Here is a 20382-nt window from a genome sequence, read left to right on the forward strand (position 1 = left end):
TTACTAAAATAAATTTTAAAAATGTCGATTTTCTAGCAATTAGGCAAAAAAATTGTATTTTTTTTCTAAGCTCCGCGAGGGCCTAGGAGTGATATTGGGAATAATTGGAGATTGGGTTGGGGGTACCACCTTTTCTGCATTGTGAATAAATTCGAAGAGGGGGCTAAGGAATTAAATATTTACAAAACTGTAACTGAGGAACTATTAGCATTAAAATTGAAGCATAAAGTAGTTCGTTATAATTTTTTTTTTCGATTAACAGTTTAAATGTTATTTTTCACCAATTGTTAATTTTTTTTATTTAGAAGAAACAGATTGTTTTTTTGACAAAGATCTCCAGAACTATAAGTTGTATAGATACCTATCAGCTCTCAAATTGAAGCTGGATAAATGTATCATGAATTATTATTTTCGTTTCGAAAGTTTCCATTTTTCCCAATATAAATGAAGAAATTGTTTATTTTTCGTTATTTAGAAAAATGTATTGATTTTGGGAACTATTAAACGTGCTCTATGAAAGGACAACTTTCAACGAATTTATAATACCTTAAAAATGTTTTAATATATGTTAGAATAATTTTTATTCTGCCGTCAAAAATATTGAACACAGTGAAAATTTAAGCCTTTTCAGTTTTGGGGGCTACCATTTCGTTATTTATTATTTTCATTTAAAACAAACAACATAATGTTTTTTAGCATACAATTTTTATTATAGATGGCTTCAACATCTCTAGAAATGTTATTGAAGTTCTATTAACGTGTAGATTCATGACCATACCATTCCATTGTATTTATTATAACTAACATCAAATTTACTGATTGTATATATTTTAATTCAGTTGTAAAAATTAATAAATATATTTTTTTAATCTAAGCTGTTTGATATAGCTGTTAAATTACCAGGGTGGATTTCAGCCAATTAATTTTGCCGGATTGTTAATTTTCAACCCTTATTTTATTTCCGTTGTAAATCTTGACTGTTTACGTAAAAATTGTATGTACGATTTAGCCATTTATCAGGGATTTAAAAAGTATTTATTTATATCATTCAATAAACAATGCATAATTGCAGGAATGAGGGGATGGGGATTGAAAGAAAAAAATGAAGAAACAAGAGGTGTACGTGATATGAATTATGATTACAGGCAAAAAGAACATCCATTTATTATTGTCCCTACGTTTTTGTTTGTTATCAACAATAACTATTCCCATTTAGAATAATATGGAGGTTATATATTTTACTACAGCTTAAATTTTTTTTTCAACTGTTGTCTAGCGAGGCTCCGTTGACGTCGAACGCTTCAAGGCAATGTCTCTGTTGCCTTGGCGTTATTTACGCCTATGAAAACAATCATTAAATAAATGTTTTGTGGGAAAAGAAAGGTGCTTATGATTTTACTAAGCATTCAGATAATGCCTTCAAGGAATACTTTATTTTTATTGTTAATCCATGATTATTTCATTTATATGAATTATTCAACAGTCGGGCGATGAATTTTGTGTAAATAATTTCTTCCGACCATTGTAACCCATTTAAAATCTAGAAAAGAAGAATTGTTTTATGCTGGCATTTGTAAAACAACGGTAGGTACCTTTTAAAAAATCTACAGCCCCCATTTATAAAAAATACAGAACTTTAAGGTGCATTAAATAAAATTGTAAAGTATTATTACTCCAGTGTCCTTTCTTAAAAATATTCCCTGATTTTTATACAATTGCATTTTGTTTTGTATACTTTTTTTAAATCTCTGATCGAAAATCTTTACGAATCAGTGTACCTATGAACTAAGTTTTATTTTTCATGTTTGATGATAATTGCATGTATAAGCATATTTGGAAAATTTCAGTTAAATAAAAAATAACAGACAAGAACTGCCTAGATAGAGAACAGCACGGAAAAAAATTGAAATAAATAAATGTTCTTGCAGCAAATAAAGAAAAACGGAAGGGTACTACGTGGTCGGAAGAGAAGAAGCAAAGGCGCGCAGAAATGATGAGAAGATATTGGCAGAGAAGAAGAGAGAAAGTGAGAAGGAAAAAGTTATGATCTTCGCTTGGTCTTGAAAGGCAACAATGACAAAATTCCAGATTATAATGAAAGGTTCATACTATTATTACATAGGGAACATTAAGGTCTTTATGTATGATTTTATTTGTGACAAAGTAAGGAGCATTGAGGATTTTACGAAGGATTTTGGATTGTAAGGATTGAATACGAGAGGAATTCGAAGGTTTAGTGGAGCCCCAAAGCTCAACTCCATATGTCCAGATTGGCCTTATTACAGTCATGTAGATTAGTCTTTTGTAATGTGTTGGAAGTTTAGACCGTTTGTCTAATAAGTGCTGTAATAGTCGAAATCGACGTGCAGTTTCCTGTCTTTTCAGTCTGGTGTGAGGATTCCAGGTTAATCGCTTGTCCAGATGTAGTCCAAGGTAGCGGATCTGTTCGACAGGGGTAAGAGTAACATCATTAAATGAAACTGTAGGGCAGTCAGTAGGTTTACTTTACAGCAATATGAATGGAATTTTTAATTATCCGGCAATTCATTGATCCGTGTCAACAACAACAAGGAAACATTCCTATAATTTTGATTGCATACAGATATGCTCCTATGACGCCTGTTGATGTGCAAAATTCATCCTCTTATTATAAAAATATTTTTATGAAAAAAATTAGCGTTTGCCAAAAATCAAATTTAAAAATGCATCTTGTAATAAATTTTAATGAGGGATATATCGCTGACTAATTCATTTGTGTTTCAGTGATTTTGTGGTCATTTTCATTTATGTTAATAATTTCAAATTGCCTATCACTTTCAATTTTTAAATATTGTCTCACTTAATGTTTTCTATCTATTTGCATATTCATTGACTTATGTTTTATTTCTTATTAGTTATTATGTATTTTAATTATTTGTTATTTAATTTAATTATTGTTTTATCAGTCATACTTTTATAATCCAATCATTATTGTTTTTGTTTTTTTCGTAGCTAATTGTGAGTTTTTGTTATTTTGATATTTTAGTTTAGAAAGCATGTCCTATTATGTTTTAACTGTTAAATTTATAATCCGTTCTAATTATTTATATAAAATAAATAAATAACGAAGTTTTATATAATTTTTTTAATTTTCATCTCTTCTATTTCTTTCTTTATTCAGAACCTTTTTTATGCCTATAAATATATTTTACTGCCTTATTGTAGTTTTGAAGATTTTAGCTGTATTTTTTTTTTATTGCATAATTTACAAGTTAATATTGCATATTATATATTATATTACGGCATTAAAATCCGAGTCTTACTTATGACCTTGAAATTGAAAAGAGATCAGAAAGCATTCTGGAAGACGGTGATAAGGCTGGGGCCATTTTAATAGGATTTAATTTTAAAAAAACAAAAAAAAAACGGTCCCCACGATTCTCCTCACGACCAACGATTCTCTGTTGAAGAGGGGTAAAAAATAAATAAATTTTATGACTCACTTCTATAGATCATAGTGACTTCAAACTTTCAATAAAATATTTCAATTTTATATTTAACCTAAAATATTCTTAAATCTTTCCCATTTAAATGTTTGTCATTTTATCCGTATTTCATTTATCATTATGTTCAAATATTGGATTTACTTCATTTCCTCTTATTGTTTCTAACTACTTCATATATCTGTAGTTTGTCGTTGGGTTGAAAAAATAGTAACATGCAACCAAATATAAATTCTATATATTTAAATGTTATATCCCATCTATGTGGAAAGACTATTAGTTGACCGTATATAATGATTTTAGGGAGATATTCTGAGTGCCGGTTAATAAAATTTTAAAAAATAGTTGAAAAACGTTTTATTTCCCCGTTGCCCTGATGAACCCCAGCGAAGTTAGATAAAACATTGATTACTAATAAATAGGTTTTCTACTATTTTGTACCTTTCTTAACCGATTCCTGAACCATCTTCCTACAATAAATTTATACTTTAGGTTAGATATTATTGTTTTATAACCTGTGAAAAAAAATCCTTGGAATTTGAAAACGTCAAAACATTGAATAGTAATATTTTCAAAAATTTGTAATAGTAATAATTATAATATTTATGGGTAATTTTTTTCGTTTTATTTTATTATTATTAAAGCTTTATTAAAATTCAATTAACTATTACTCCTTCTTAAACTTAATATTGGCCAGAAGTATTCACTTATTGTTTAACAAGAAGTTAAATATTGAAAATTTGTATTTACCTCTAATATCTCAATGATCTTTTGAACTTTGTTTGGTGTCAATGCTATAAATTATTATTATTAGATTAAATCGCGTTTGTTCTATTTGCAACTTACATAAGAAGTATATACTATAAAAAAGTAACGTATAATAGATAAAAATTATTAATTTATAATTGCTGGAATTATCACAAATTTTCACATTACGGAAAAGATTGTGTAAAAGGTAGGTGATTAAATGTATTTCATATTTAATTATTATATTATTAAAATATTAATATAATTAGCGAAAGTTTCTACTTGAGGTTGTTTTGCAAATTAGTTGTTTAAAGTCCAAATGATTTCGCTACCTTTATCAAATTTGTAGATATTTGAAAATGTAAAAATAGAGTTTTTGTTTTTCAGTTGTAGACCAGAATGATCTTTGTCGTGAATGTATAATCTTTTTATTACGAAGTTAATTCCTAATTTTCTTGTCTATAAAATAAGTTTGTAAAATAATTTCTGGTTCATAAGTGATTTTTACTTTTGTTATTTATTTGAAATATTATACAATCTTCATGGAAACAGACGTTTCTCCCATTACCGTGTACGGTTCAAAATCTCTCATTGTTACGGCGGATATGGGTTTAAAAGGAACCTTTGATAGTCCTCATGGTTGGACTATCAAAGGTTCCTTTTAAATAGTACTGAAAATAAAAGAAATAAACTGCCAAAATTTATTATTATTGTATTTTAAATAATTGAACATCAAAACTGTATTACAAAAATATAAACTAGAAGAAACAAATGAACTAAAACTATTACAAAAATTAAATTAAGGTTGAACAAAAGAGAAAAAAAAATGTCTTTATGTCACCGTGGGTGATTGATAGAGCCTCGGCTGTGGGAAGGTTATGTCCTCGTGAAGGTAGATTCAGAAAAGGGGTACGTCTGCCCACCTTGTCCTCTTAGTATAAGAGCCCAAGAGGAGAAAAAATGCATTTATTTCACCCCAATTTTTGATTACTTTAATGAAAACTATGTATAATTAATAGTCAAAATTTATGAGTCTGTCAAGTATAGGTAGGGGGAATAAAAAATGGCGGCTGTTTCGAAACCTTAAAAATAAATAATTTACTACTTGGAACTCTATATCCATACAAATACCAACAACATCTAATAGAAAATCTAAGAGAGTAATATTTAAAGTAGAGTAAATTTGCTAAAATATAAGCCCTAATAGAGCTATTTACATCCAATAGTTCTCGAGATATAGCTTTTTAAAAAGCAACATTTCATAAAAATGTTGTATGAAACGTACTGAAATATCAGGAGTTAGTTAATTTGTTTTCAGAAATCTATATCTCAGGAACTATATGACGTACAGATGTCGATTAACACTTAAATTAAAGCTAGTTTAATGAGCAATAAAGAGGTTTATGACCTTTACTAATATCAAAGAATTTGATGTGCCTACGGCCTATGAATTCCGGCACAGACAGGAGGGAGTATGAGCTCCTCACATATTACTCTGGCCCGCTGGAGTGAAGTTCCTCTGACTATTCGCCTCAGGAGGGAGTTCTGGAAACTCAGAAGTTTGGAGAGTGTAGTCTTGGAGAGGTGTCGCATGAGTGGTGCACCATGGAGCAGCGTTGGACGTGTGATGGCCTTGTATATCTTGAGTTTCAGGCGTAGCGCGATTTGTCGTGTAGTAAGCAAGTGGTAGAGCCTATGCGACTTCTGCCGTGCCAGCTTTAGTCTCTCCCTGGCCTGGCTGGAGAAGGTGAGGTGCCTGTCGATAGTCACGCCCAGGTAGAGGATGTTGTTGGAGATGTTCCAACCCTCGCCATCCACGACGAACCGCTGGGGTAGCCTGCTCTTCTTGCCCTTCTGGAAAGACATTATGATGGCATCCGTCTTAGCTGGGTTAACTCTGATGCCATCCTTCTTGAGAGCAGCTACAATGGTGGCCGAAGCGGCTTGTGCATGGTGGAGTGCCAGTTCAGCCCTCATGCTGAAGGTGTAGACTCCAATGTCGTCGGCATAGGCTGCTATCATTGCGTTTCGATGTTTGATGGCGACCACAGGTGCCGTGAAAACAACAAACAGCCAAGAAATAGCTTTTTAAAAAGCAACATTTCATAAAAATGTTGTATGAAACGTACTGAAATATCAGGAGTTAGTTAATTTGTTTTCAGAAATCTATATCTCAGGAACTATATGACGTACAGATGTCGATTAACACTTAAATTAAAGCTAGTTTAATGAGCAATAAAGAGGTTTATGACCTTTACTAATTAATAGTTATTTTCATGATATTTGCTAAAATAAATTTATTTATAGTTGTTTGGACAAATTTTCTTTGACTCATCATATATATCTAGAATTATTTGAGGTAAATTGCTCTATTATATTAGCAAATTTACTCTTCTTTAAATAATGTTCTTTTAGATTTTCTAGTGTTGTTGGTAGTTTTTAAGATATAGCTCCAAATGAAAAATTAATGTATTTTTAAGGTTTTGAAACAGCCGCCATTTTGTATTCCCCCCTATCTATACTTGGGAGACTCATCAGTTTTCACTAGTAATTATACATAATTGGGGTGAGATAACTGCCTTTTTTTCTTCCCGGCTCTTGTACTATCTTTGAGGATAAGCCGGCGTAGTCCGCCTGCCGTGGCGAAAATGCTTAGGACGACGGAGACGGCAAAAATGCTGGCAACTACGAGTGCGTAGTGAGGAGACACTTGAGACGATATATGTGTACACAATAAGACACGAAGATGTCATATTTTCATTATTCATATAAATGTTAATAACCGAAAGTAGTTATTTTGTTTTTTAACATAATAAAAACCACATGTTCACATAATCGATTATTGGATCATATGTTGGCCGCAACACTCATTAATTAAAGTACTCAACATTTATGTATTTATGTTGTGTGTACAACGATTCATAATCCACTCATACCAAACCTCCTAAGGAATACATCATCCTTGAGGAACTTGGAGTGCGTATCCAGGTCACCAGTCAATAGTGAGTTTATAAACTTAGTTCTAGCCGGTCAAGTTTCGGTCTTGGGGATCGGTATGTCGACGGCCTAAACCAGGGGTGCCGAACCTTTTCATTACGCGTCCTTCAACCGAGGGTATCCCATATTGGGGCATGCCACAAATATCCTATTTCCGCTTTATCCTTTCTCTTTCCCAATCATTATTTCTATATAGACGCTTTTTTACCTTCGATTAACTTTTTAGAAAAAAATTATTAAGAGGAAGGTCTACCATCGTGTAACTGTAACAAAATTTTCGAATTGGAGTTTTTGACAGAAAGACACGTTTTTAGATTCCCTGAGCCTAAATAAACTAGTTTAATTATTTACAATGTTTGCTTCCATAGTGGTAGATGAAGAATATATGATACACCGTTCCAATCTTTTTTTAATATCCTTTCTATTTTTGTAAGTTGAGAAAAGATTCTTACATAATCAAAATAATAACTATTATTTAACTACACAATAAAAATGAGTCTAACATACATTTTAGACGTAATAATGTACTTTCTTGCAAATCATTAATTTTTACTAATTCCAAGTTATTTTTCAGCCTTCAAGAAAATTAATACTATTCGAAAATTTTATTCTCTTCTTTCAATCAAGAAAATCAATGTAGTAAAAATACTTATATTCTTTAATATATTGGGTTGAAACATAACATTAAATAGATAAAAACGATGAACGGATAACAAGAATAAAAAATTATTTATAATTCTTAATGAGGCTACCGAATATATTTTTTTACGGCCAGATTATCCATGTTCAACTTTGGATGAATAAATTCTTCAACTGAGAATCCGTTCAAAAGTTTCATTTTAGAATAAGAATACTCTTACGTGTTTTTGAACTAAGCCTACAAGAATACCCTTGTTCAAAATATCTAAGTTGAGGAACATGTCCCGATTACTAGGACTTCCATCTTGCGATTTACCTTTCCGCCAATCGGGTTCTCTTCACTTGATTTAAAATTGAGAGGGTAACTTTGTTACCTATACAAAACATGTCAGATTAAATTACCCTTTCTTCTCAGAAAGGGATCTAAGAAGTCTAAGAAGAAATAAATGAATAAGACCTAGAGAAATAAATAAAACCTACTGGTCGGCCGAGTATCCATTCCGAAATCATTAAGCACCACATTGTGGGACGCATGCCTCCTGTTGGGCATATCTTTCCAAAACCTATATAAATAGGTATGTTGTAAACCATAGTTGCATTTTTTGTAAACTGTCTTCAAAGTTCGATTTAGTATTATGCTGTCATTCTATTAAAATATTTTACTGTTGCATTCGTACAATTGCTTTTAGTTGTAGTTTACACTGTAACGTTTTGGAACAGCTCTATTGTTTTACTTATATAATTTGTTTATTAATAGGTTCAGTATTCATTAATATTTTTTTTTGCACAGCATGTGATTACTAGCGCTTATTACAATTATTACTGATTTCATTAGATCAAAAATTGTAACTCCCGCTCTAAAAATTCGTTCGAGAAATAAACTTCCCAATGGATCTATTTCAGCTATTTATGGTCTTACCAAACAGAAGTACTTGTCAGATCAAACCGTAATATAATATGATTATTAATTATCGTAATGGGCCCATCTTCACTTACGATGAACCTACTTACCAACACAAAAGAATTCTGTTAAAATAGACCAATAAGTAAAATTTCAGGATGTCTTTTTTTTTAGAAACTTTTAAGTTTAATTTTTGATCCCCAACAGTTACAATTGACAAGTACAATTTCTGTTTAGCTTTCTAGCCATTTCTACTTAATTAAATATATTTCAAATTCATGATTTATCGTTTGAGAATAAAATATAAAGTTAAGTTTTCACATGTTCGTACTAAATTAAGAGATGGAATTTGTAATACTAAGTTATAATATGAAGTTTTTAATATATATTAACTTTATATATAGGGCCATCTAGATACCAATGCCTATAATTCTTTAAAATTACATCAACTTATGGGTTCGCTCTATTCATGAATTTTACTACAATTGAACATAAAATAAAATTTGTTTCTTGACATTTAAAACATAAAATACCAGTAGAAATTTTTTACTTAGACAATTTAGAAGATAGTTTTTTATAGTCGAATATGTCCCTATGAAATTATTACAGTCCAGAGTTTTAGAAAATAGGTCATATCATAAGAAATCTACAAAAGATTATTGATCGCTGGATATCGTGCTGTACTCGAAATAAGTTAGTAAAAAGGCAATGAAGTCCGCCCATTAGATAGAAAGTGGTTGGAGAGGCCATGCACACGTTATAATTTGGTTCGATATACCACAGTTGTCAACTTGGAATTTAAAATTTTACTTCTTGTAAACAAAACTATATTAGATTAAGTTTGGGTTTGATTCACATTAATTTTGTGAGAAGATGATTGATGTACGTTCATGAAAGATACACAAATAAATAAAAGTAATTTATTTGTGCCGATGTTTCGACATAAATTTTAGCCCTTAAGTAGGGCTGAAAAACAAAAACAAAAACGAGATAGCAACCATAACTCAGAAAACATAAAAATAAAATAATAATAAACAAACTTGGAAATATTATACATAACAATAAATTAATTTACAATAAATTTATCTTCTATTATTATCAATCAATAACTATCTACTTATTTTATTGTTATGTATATTTCCAAGTTTATCATTTTTATGTTTCTATGAGTTATGGTTGTTATCTCTTTTTTTTGTTTTTGTCAGTCCCGATGAAAGCATTAAATTAAGGTCGAAACATGGGCACAAATAAATTGGTTTTATAATTTAAATCTTAGTAAATCTTCTCCTCACATCAATCTATGGTCAACAACTTGCTTTAATTTTGTTTTTGAAAACTGTTGGATTTCCTAAAACTCAGAACTACTTGCTTGATATTCGGATGTGGGATGAAAAATAAAATAAATAAAAAATAAGTGTGGTTTGGAGTTTAAAATAATAAATTAAATAAAAACAGCATGATACGGTGGATTTTGGAATAAGTGAATTTATGACGAATTTTAAAAATGGTATGAATCATATTTATACTTTTAGAAACACCTTTTAAATAATTGTAAGGACGGTGCCAATGATATTTAAACATTTACTAAGCCTCCTAAGAATTCTATAATTTTATAGAATATTCTGCTTTGAGGTGTTATAATTCTGTATATATGCGGTTTTATTTAGTATGTAAAAAAGATTATATAATGTAAAAAAGATATTTAAAAAAAACAAAAAACAATAATAATAAAATCATTGATCCTCCTTATTACGTTACAAATAAACTCATTCACAAAGACCTTAACATCCCATTCGTTCCAGATTTGGCCCAAAACAGATGTGCGTCTTTTCATTCCAAACTCCTTAACCATCCTAACCCATTAATTGCTAATATTTCATTCTTAACAATCCCTGATAATCCTCCGGGGCGTCTGAAAAGAAGATGGCCACGGGACCTTCTAATTTAAATTAATATTTGAAGTACCACCAATGGGGTGGTTCCTTCCCAAAATTTTCAAGTGTATATGAAACATACAACATATTTACTTATTGTATTATTTTGTACAATTCTAAATTACATTAAATAAAATAAAAAAAAATAAAAAAATAAAGGTGGTGGTACCCGACTTTGATTATGTAACACTGTTAGATAGGGTTCAGGTCTGTAAGGTTCATATGTTTTGACCGTGGCCTGTGCTGTTGATAATATGTCTAGTCACCAGGCTAGGCCATCTCAACTTGGAGGACTATCGATTATTGCTGCTTCTCTCCTGTCAAAGTGGCCCTCTGGGAAGAGTTATCAACCTGGAATGGCTCGGGTCACGGAAATTCAGAAATTCTTCGGATATTTTCGTCAAATAACTGTCAAATTATATTATAGGCCTATAGGAAAATGGTTTTGCTGACATTATTACTGCAAGAACTTAAGATCTAAGATAAGAGTCCATAAATATTCGGAATTTTAAACCAGTATCCAATGAAACAATTGTCTTTGAAATTAAAAAAAAAAAGTAAGTCAGTAGACATATACAAAAAATAAATAAAAGACGTTTACAAAGCAATTGAATATGATTATAAATATTAAATTTCATTTTTTTAAAATTTCAATAGCCTATTAAGATAATCATAAAGAATAAAAAAAATAATAATAATAAAAAATATTATAATGATAATATTCAAAGGAAATATGCAACAACATTGCATAATTCGGAAGATGGGGTAAAATAAAACCCTAAAACGTAAACATGTAATAGTACAAGAGCCCAAGAGGAGAAAAAAGGCAGTTATCACCCCAATTTTTGATTACTTTAATGAAAACTATGTATAATTACGAGTCAAAATTGATGAGTTGTTAAAATATGAGCCCTAATAGAGCTATTTACGTTAGATAGTTCTTGAGATATAGCTTTTTTAAAAGCAACATTTCATAAAAATGTTGTATGGGATGTACTGAAAGATCAGTAGTTAGTGAATTAATTTTGAAAAATCTCAAAAACCATTTGACGTACAGATGTCTAATAGCACTCAAATTAAAGATAGTTTAATGAGATATAAAGTGACGTTTATTTTCGTAGGAGTAGTAGTTTTCATGAAATTTGCTAAAATAAATTGATTTATAGGTGTTCAGACAAATTTGCATTTGCCAAATTTATGTTCATCTGTGAATATCATAAAAACTACTACCCCTGCAAAGATAAGTGTTATAAAATACTTTATAGTATGTTAAATTCCATTTATTTTGAGTGTTGGCAGACATATGTGCGTCTAATGGACCTAGAGATATATTTTTTCAAAAATCCAACATTTTATACGAACAACTAGAAATTAACATTTTGTGAGTTTATTTTGTCAAATATCATAAAAACTACTATTTCAACGAAAATAAACGTCATAAACTACCTTATAGCCCATTAGACTAGCTTTAATTTGAGTGCTAATAGACATCTGTACGTCGAATGGTTATTGAGATATAGATTTCTCAAAATTGATTCACTAACTACTGATATTTCAGAACATTTTTATGAAATGTTGCTTTTTAAAAGGCTATATCTCGAAAACTCTTGGACCTAAATAGCTCTATTATAGCTCATATTTCAGAAAATTTACTCTCCTTTAAATAATATTCTTTTAGATTTTCTAGTGTGTATGTTAGTTTTTAATATGTAGAGCTCCGAATGAAAAATTAATGTTTTTTTTTAAAAACAGGAACTGAATTAAAATGAAATAGTGTCTTTATTTATATACACTAGGGCCTGAGTACGTCAAACTATAGGGTTCAAGTTACGAAATTTCAGCACAGAAAAAGTGAATGATACCAAAATTATATATAATTATAACAGTGGTTTATTAGTTATTACAAATAATTGCTACAAATAATAAAAAAATTAATTTTATTAAATTAATATATGATTTTTACTTGTAGGGGGGCAGCAGCTACCCCCCACCGTCTGCCACTCGCTGGGAAAGCCCTTGTATTTACATTTCATATTATTATCCATACTATCCAAATACACAATACTGGCATGATTATGTGTCAATACCAAATAGAGATATTTTCAATGGCTTATCGATCCCAAATCGTATTGTTTTTATTTAGTTACTATAATTGAACTCTGTTAAAACAGTTATATAAACAATTTTCTGTAGTTCAAAAATAAACTATTAGAATTGTATTTGTATTTATACAGTTTAGATTAAAAAGAAAAACAAGTTACGTGAATGATATTAGAAATGACATAAGTATATAACATGAAGCAGAATTACATATTTTAATAATAATCCACTATCTTTCCTATCATTCTATTATAGTTTCGTTTCCTTGAAAAAGAAGTAAGTAATAATTGCCCTGTGTTAATTCCTATACCATATAAAGTATTTAAGACTCTGCAATTAGTAAATATATTAGGAAAACATGACAGTAACTTGTAAAGAAACCATCTATTTGTGGAACTGCAACAATATACCTAGTTAAGAAGGTCTGGGATAATAAATTTTCGTTTCAGAAACCGACTAGAATCTCGTGAATCGAATCTAAAGTTTAGAAACTTATGAATTTGAAATTGATATTTGAAGAATAGGTCAGCGTCTTGAGGTTAACGTCATTATAGGTGATTTAATTCGTGACTTCATTTGCATTTTTAGATTGTAAGAATTGTGTACGGTAGGAATTGGATGGTTTAGTGAAGCACTAAAGTTGAACTTTTATAGTGGCCTGATAATTGGAAATGGGACTCTTATAATTAGTTGGAAGTTAATAGCATTTGCATTAAAATAAAATACTAACATTTAAAAAGTATTGAAATTATAAACATGGTTTAAAATTAGAAACTCATCGACTCAATAATTATCTACAGTCATCAACTCTGACGATCTGCCCAAAAGACATTTAGCTTTTTATTTTAAACTCCTTAAAACTTATATGCTTATCGCTGCTTCGGATAATATAATGCATTTACATAAAAATGAAGTATTTAGAAAGAGTCGTTTGGATCCCGTAGGAGGATTTTACGATAGACGCTTCTGTTCAAAATGGATAAGTAGGATATTACTGGAGGACTACTGTATTATCGATGTACACTATTTCTGTTTTTAGATAATAACTGTTAAATAGATATTATAAAAACAATAAAGCTGTTTACCCACTTCAGTCAGAAATAGTATATTTTATGTTGGCATAACTAGTTTTATGATGGAAATTCTTTTGTGATAAACTAAGAAATTAAATTTGCTTATGAAGCTAGCGACAAGACACCACGTGGCGACAAGTCCCCGTCGAATCTAGCTTTTATTAGCCATAGGTATTATTAGATGTAATAATTTCTAGATAATTAAATTGTTGACTTCACTAGAGTTCATACTTTATTGGTATAATAAAGACTCTATATTTAACTTATATTCTTTCATCGCTTTACTCTTTCATAATTTTAACTTAAATTACTCTTTAGTTAAGATACCATTATGTTTTACTTAGATATTTTTTTTAATTTTATTGATTAGCATATATATATTTCATAGATAGGTAATATTTGGAAATGTCGTATATTTACTTAAATAATTTATTTTTTAAAGTCTCCACATTTGAATCTCAATAAAATGAAGTGTATAGTTCAAAGTAATAAGTAATCTAGAGGTTTGATTTTTTTTTTTATTGTATGTATATTTTTTTGTTCATTAGTTATAAAGCGAGGATAACAAATAAAAATAGAGGTAGAGAGGAAAAAGAAAAAAAAAATCAAATATACCGGAGTTTGATTAAATTTTTTTTTTATAATTTATTTATTGTTATTTACAATTGTCTAAAAATATATACAACAATTAAATTTACTGTAGGTGATATATTGACATGATGCAAACATGTGAAGAATCTATCCATTGATAGAACTCCAATAACGTTTCTAGAGAAGAAGATCTCGAGGCCATCTTCTTTTTTGACGCCTAGGAGGGTTATTAGATTATGAAAGAGAAGCTAGGCTAGAAACAAGTTGATTTAGGTGGTTGGGAAGTTTATCATGGATGGATTGGTATCTGGTTCTGGCCTAATCGGCAACATATGAGACATTAAGGTCCTGATGGATGACTTGATTCGTGACAAAGTAAGAACCATTGAGGATCTTACGAAGGATTTTGAACTGTAAGGATTGGATTCGGGAGGAATTTGATGGTTTAGTGGAGTCCCAAAGCTCAACTCCGTATGTTCAGATAGACCTTATAATAGGCATATAGATCAGTCTTTTTCACTAGATTGGCAGTTTAGACCGTTTGTCTAGTAAATGTTGTAATAGTCGGAATTGACGTGTCTCTTCAGTCTTCTATGAGGATTCCATGTCAGTCGTTTATCCAAATGTAGTACTAAGTAACGGATCTGTTCGACAGGAATAAGTGGGGTATTATTAAAGGATACTGTGGGGCAAGAGGTCATGGGTTTACGACGAAGGGTAAATGTGATTTTGATTAAAAGTAAAAGTGTATATAACGTAGAGACCGTTGTAGCTCTGCGGGATTTGTGGCTTCACTTTAGTAACCTCATAGCTGCCACAGGGCCGGTTCGGTTCCGACCTGAGGGTGTACTTTTATTACACGGTGGTCCTACGGAATAAAAACTCGACCTTCCCACTTTGATCAGAATATGTTGGTCAGCTGTAGGCCTGTTTAATTATTATTATTAATTACTAATAATTTTTAATCGTAACTTAAATAATTGTCTTCAGTTGAACTAATTAATATTATTTTTTTATTTTTTTTACAAATAAGAATTAAGATAATATAAACGCGATATCCCGTCTCATAGAAAGTATAATTTACTGCTCCTACTACAAATTTACTTCCTGATGTTATGAAGTATTAAATGTGTATTTATTTTATTAACTTCTGGTTCTTAGTTTTTTATAGTTACCCCAATTGATTTAGCTGTTACTTAATTTTATATGGTATTCTTTTCATTACTTATTTATACAATTAATTTTACCTTACCAATGGTGAGTAAATCTGAGCTATGTTAGAGAGCTAGTAATTTTTTCATTCAAAAAAAGTATTATATATTAATTGTGTATTATTTTTTAAAGTTCTGGTTATAAGTTTCTATGGCTACAACAGTCGATCAAGTTTAAATCGCAAGTGTAATGGGTTGATGGTTTAGTGGAGTGTCATAGCTCCACTCCTCATGTCTTCTAGGCTTAATTACTTTCATGTAGATAAGTTTCGTGAAATCAAGTGAAAGATGTGGTTAAAGCTTTAGAATTTAGTACTTCTTTTAGGAGTGTTTCAAAGATCCCAAAATATATCACAGGTAAAATCTTTTTTTTGTAGTCAGCTGATTTGAAACGTCAACTATTCATTTAAATAAGCTGGATCCTTTTTATTCAAATAAATTCTGAATGACTAACGGGACGGAAGAAAATGATGATTCAAGAGGGGGTTTGTCCAATTTGAATTGGGGGCTAAATGTAGCATCCTGTCATTTTATGCCTGCCTTTTGTGTACAATTCAAAAGGCCTGGGTATTTGCATTTTATATTTAGAATTTCGTTAAGAAACCCAACTGCATTAGTGATATTTATGTTATGGATCATAAAAATATTACACGTTCCAATTATATTTCGTAGAACGTTTAGAGTATCTATCTAGTAGATCTGTCACTAACATATTCTGCCCCATTTTTTATTTTTATTTTAGGCATACTCTCTTGTACATCTGGTTATTCTTACTACTCAATTTTTAATTAAAGGAACTATGAGTTCCTGTAATCTCATCTGAGTCGTCACATATCGTTGTAATGCAATTCTGATTTTATTCTCGTTTATTAAATAGTGACTCTTTCAATGATTTTAGGAATTAATACTTTAAATTTTTAAAAAAATCATAAATATAACAGAAGACTAATTAGTAACTGAGAATAACCAAAAAGAAATAGTATTCAATTAATTCAACAACTACTCTCCCTGATTAAATTTTACTATGTAATAGGAAATAGGAACATTCCAGGAATTCGAAGAAGCAGCATATGAATTGGGACTTAAGGTGGATGAGGATAAGACGGTGTACATGAAAAGTTCAAGAAAGGATAAGAAAGAGAATAACAAAGAGACGTCAGAGAACACAGTTTCAGCTCTGGAAACCAGTAGAAGGAATAGTGGAATCTTTGTCCACAATAAACTCTTGAATTACTGGACCGATTTACGTGCTGTTTTTTTCAAAATGTTCCTTTTCACCATGGGATTTAAACTTTCCGATATAATAATAAATCTCCGGATTCTCCCTCCTTTAGAAAAAAGTTATGAAAATTAAGCGTAAGACTCGTGGTAAAGTAGGTCAAGATTGGGTGAAAATAATTAAATCCCTAATGTCTAAATCAGAAATATTTCACCTCGATTTATTCGAAGCATTTTTTTTTCCTCCGGCGACTATTTTTCATATAATCGTTCATAACTCCTCTCCACTTTATCCGATGCCTGCGTATATTTTATTATAAGGGCAAATATGGGTTTCAATTAGGGATGAGAAATTTACACGCTTTATTTTATATCTCCGGTTCTTATTTGTTTAATTAGACACGGTCTGTGCCCTTTGGTGTAGATTATAAAGCTCTAGACCACTGCCTAGTTTGGTGTAGATTATAAAGCTCTAGACCACTGCCTAGTTTGGTGTAATTATAAAGCTCTAAACCACTGCCTAGTTTGGTGTAATTATAAAGCTCTAAACCACTACCTAGTTTGGTGTAGATTAGTTGAGCCGATTAGTTATTTCCGTTTTTTAGATTTTTAAAAAGAACTCTAAGGCGGATGGGATATGTAGTGCGAAAATTTTGGACTAAAAAATTTTATTTTCCGATTTTTACCAAAATTCGTATTTAAGGGTTTATCAAGGTGCTGAAATTTAATATCAACTTTGATTCCCTCCTAAAAACCTTTAACCACACTTTCACAGTACAGTCGGTCTCTATTTTTTCAATATTTTGATGCAGAGGGAAGATTTTTATTTAAAAACTATTCCTATTTCATGTAGTATGTTTAAGGGTTTCTCAAAATGCTGAAAACGAATATCAACTTTGATTCTCTCCTAAAAATCTTTTGCCACACTTTCACAGTACAATCTACCACAATTTTTTCAATATTTTGAAAATGTTGAGGCACAAGGAGGGTTTTTATTTAAAAACTAGGTAACATATACATGAAAATACCATAGGTAATAAAATTGTATTAAATAATAAGAAAAGATTTCTAAATCGGACCAGTATTAACGATGATATAGCGAAATTAGTTGTTATCAAATAGGTTGCCATAGTTACCGTCTTATCACACCATACATTCATAAAGGAATGGTCTAATCTTTGTTCACAATAAACTTTTGAATTACTGGACCGATTTGCATACTGTCTCTTTCCGAAGAACAAGAATTAAGTATTACCGATTCTATTAAGCTAGCTTTAAAAAACTCAGTTGGTTATAAAAATGGTTAGTCGATCTGAATTTTATGAATATAGTACTAATATTGATGCACAGTGAGGGTTGTTTGTGAAAAATTATTTTTATTACTAAATCATAACAATAAACTTTACAATAATATAACAAACTATCAATCGTGTTTATTAAATCTAAATATATCCTTAAATATAGCAATAGCGAAGCATTGTCGAATCATCTAGTCTGTTTTTATAATAGAGAATGGTTGAATCTTTATTTACCATAAACTTTTGAATTACTGGACCAATCTACGTGCGTTTTTTTTGCAAAATGTTCCATTTCACCATGAGAAGGTTTGATGATGATGAAATCCCCGGATTCTCCAGTAGACAAAAGTGATGAACAAAATTAAGCGTAAGGCTCGGGGTAAACAAAGTCAAGATAGGTTAAAAATTATTAAATCCCTATATTTTCAATAAAAAAAAAAGTATATTTTTCATTAAATATTTCTGTTTGCCTTATAGCATGTATTGTTTCAATTTACGTTCCCAAACCATATAATAAAGTATTTTTAAATGTTTAAATTTAACTAAACACTATTTTTTATATCAAACTATTAATAGTGTTCATATAATATATATATACATCCTCAAATATTGCGATAGCGAACCATTGCCGGGTCAGCTAGTAAATACAATATATAAAATGGAAGGGAAATCATGATCATAGAAATATGTAAGAATCGGAATATTAACAAAAAATCAGATCTACAAAATTTTAATTTATTAATTACAACGCAATTAAATATATAAAATGTAAAACAGAAAAAGAACAGACTGACTACCAGCTAGAAAATACGGAAATCATAACCATAGAAATATGTAAGAACCGGAATATTAACAAAAAACCAGACATTCAAAATTTTAATTTAATAAACATGTAATAAACACTAATAAACATGTAAAATAAAAATAAGCAGACTGACTACCAGCTAGAAAAATGGGAAATCATGACCATAGAAAATGTAAGAACCGGAATATTAACAAAAATCAGATATACAAAATTTTAATTTACTCTAATAAATACATAAAATGTAAAACAGAAATAAAGCTAGAAAATAGAAAACATTTAAGGCCTGAAAAAAAAAAAAAAAAAAAAAAAAAAAAAACCTGCACACCTATTTCGATTATTACAAACCTTGTTTGAGGTAATTCTTTATTACCATTATTAATTATGTAAAAAATATCCGTCATAAAAGAGTTTTATTGTTTCTATATATTAATCTTAATTTGTATTCTGTGCATTTTAATATTTAATAATTACTTAAGAAGATTCTTTATTAAAAAAAAAATGTTTTTATTTACCGTATGGCAGAACTATGAGAACGAACATATCTGGAAACGTCGCGTCAATGCAAGTATTTTATTATAGACTGACCTTAAGATCGTCAAAAAATATATGAATTATTATCCAACATCCAGGAAAATATAGAAAAACAGTCAATATTTCTATCGACCTTTACCCTCTGATTAGGAAATATAAAAGCAGAAGAAAGCTAAGATTTAAAATGTAGAGGAACTTATATATCATAAATTACCTACCAATAAAACATCCAATATAAAAAACAAAACAAAAAAAAAACCTTCGATTATTACAGAGCTAAAACAGTCTCTTAAAAAAAAATAAGTTACTAGGCGAATGAAAAAGCAGCGATTCAGTTTGATGATATATCAAGGTTATTAGAATATACCTCATAACCTTTTATTTTATGCTTCTTTTTATGTTTTTTGTTATTCTTGATAGGCGTGTCGTGTCAAGATTTTAATCAATTCCGTTGTTGTTATTCAATGGAATTGTCTATGAAAGTATATTGACTTCCTTTGTGAGAAAAAAACTGTACTATTCATTGTGAATTCCAAATAACACATATCATTCAAATTAAAATAAATGTATATCTATATATGTATGAACTAACAAATTATTTCGAAAAGAAATAATATATCTAAAAAATATTAGAAACAAAATTAAATTTATCGAATCACCATAAAACAATAAATTTGGTAAACGTACATTAGACTATATCGTACCATATCTGCTCAATCGCTTACCAATAGATCTAGTAAATTAATCAACCACAAAAAAAACTTTTTTTTAAAATAATTTATTTATTGTCATTTACAACTGTAAACACATATATACAACAAGTAAATTTGCTGTAGGTGACATAATGACATGATA

The 20382-nt window shown here is 29.8% G+C and overlaps 1 protein-coding gene and 1 long non-coding RNA gene across 6 annotated transcripts in view; both read left to right on the top strand.

The window, feature by feature from the left end:
- Nucleotides 1-20382, top strand: part of LOC106679834 (adenylyl cyclase 78C) — a 305518-nt gene that overhangs the window by 105542 nt on the left and 179594 nt on the right. The gene's annotated exons all lie outside the window — the stretch shown is intronic.
- LOC136797036 (uncharacterized) lies at nucleotides 6680-8046 on the top strand. Its single transcript, XR_010844842.1, has 2 exons — nucleotides 6680-7231; nucleotides 7801-8046. It is a non-coding gene; the product is annotated as an uncharacterized lncRNA (long non-coding RNA).

The sequence above is a fragment of the Halyomorpha halys genome, unplaced genomic scaffold, assembly GCF_000696795.3.
Source record: "Halyomorpha halys isolate HHAL.00 unplaced genomic scaffold, Hhal_1.1 Scaffold223.1, whole genome shotgun sequence".
In the NCBI taxonomy this organism is placed as follows: Eukaryota; Metazoa; Arthropoda; class Insecta; order Hemiptera; family Pentatomidae; genus Halyomorpha; species Halyomorpha halys.